Source organism: Octopus bimaculoides, chromosome 14 (genome assembly GCF_001194135.2).
Source record: "Octopus bimaculoides isolate UCB-OBI-ISO-001 chromosome 14, ASM119413v2, whole genome shotgun sequence".
Lineage (NCBI taxonomy): Eukaryota > Metazoa > Mollusca > Cephalopoda > Octopoda > Octopodidae > Octopus > Octopus bimaculoides.
Window position 1 is genome coordinate 48,671,016 of NC_068994.1, and position 1,351 is coordinate 48,672,366.

Consider the following 1,351-nt stretch of genomic DNA (forward strand, 5'->3'; position numbering starts at 1 on the left):
ATATATATAATAAACATACACACACACACACAATGGGCTTCTTGCAGTTTCTGTCTACCAAGTCCATTCACAAGGCTTTGGGTGACCCAGAGTTAGAGAAAACACTTACTCAAGGTACTGCACAGTGAGAGTGAACCCAAGACCAAATGGTTGGGAAGCAAGCTCCTTAACCACACAGCTCCCCCACACACACACACACAAAAATGTGGTATGGCAGTGATGGGATTTGAACTCACACCACCAAAGAGACAGTTGCCTTAAACTGCCTTATGCTGCCTAGTCACACTACCAACATCCTTTGTGAATTTGCTATAATTTTCTGTTAACTGATATTTTCATATGTACTTTTAAGGTTTGGTAACATTAGTACTCTGTGTGTTTCTATTCATTTAAGTTACACATTATATGCTCTGTTCTTGTTTTCATATTGTACTTTCTTACTAACTTCTGGTTCAATTTGACTGTGGAGATCAACCTAATTTCCTTTACAAAGGAAAACCACAGCTGATGTCTTACATTGGGGAGTACCATTCATTAGCTGCTCCATTAAATGTATAGACACATGAATGTACACACAAAAGTTTAATACATACCCATACATACACTAATAAAGACTCTGTAAGGAGGTCACATGAATATTAAAAATATTGATTATTTAGAAGATAACACAATTAAAACTTCTTATTAAAGAATAAATTCAAAAAGAAGTAGAGCAGATTAAGAGGACATATCAGGTTGCTCCCAAATCCCTCAGTAATTTACTCAAGGCTGTTTCTTGAGTAACGCTGCGATGGACTGGCGTCCCATCCAGCTGGGGGGAACACATACACCATAGAAACCGGGGAAACCAGGCCCATGAGCCTGGCTAGGCTTTAAAAGGGCACATAAAAAAAAATTTTTTTAGATAAATAAAAATATATACCTCATGGCAAGTGAAGTTATCAAACTCATCTGTGAATTTTCCAATGTAAAGTTAAGAAATCAGCCCTTACCCACAAACACAACATCCCACGAGTGGATTTGAACATCAAGACTTATCAACAAGTTGACAGCCAATTACCCTATCCCCTTGACTATCTCACTTTTACGCCCAACACTGGCAGGTACACCCAGTTCCTCTCTGCACTTGTTAACCTCGTTGTTTCACAGACAGACACACAACGGAAGCTTCAGAGATCAGCACTGAAAATAGAAACCACGGAAACCACATAAGAGCTTCTGGGTGGTGGCCACTACAGAAAGGCAAAAGTTGGGTTGATAGTGGTGGTGGTGGTGGTATAGTGATGAATTATGTGGTGGAAATAGTGGCGATGGTGATGGTGAGGACAGTGGTAACAACAAAAAGTCATGG

The 1,351-nt window shown here is 39.6% G+C and overlaps 1 protein-coding gene across 3 annotated transcripts in view; it reads right to left on the reverse strand.

Moving 5' to 3' along the window:
- Positions 1 to 1,351, reverse strand: part of LOC106883557 (glucose transporter type 1) — a 43,281-nt gene that overhangs the window by 31,660 nt on the left and 10,270 nt on the right. Inside the window, exon 1 of one of the 3 annotated variants that reach the window (XM_052972858.1) lies at positions 923 to 1,071. The exons of the other annotated variants lie outside the window; for them this stretch is intronic. The gene's annotated coding sequence lies outside the window, so the exon portion shown is untranslated. Of the gene's footprint in view, positions 1 to 922; positions 1,072 to 1,351 lie in introns of those variants that run through there. 3 annotated transcript variants of the gene reach the window in all.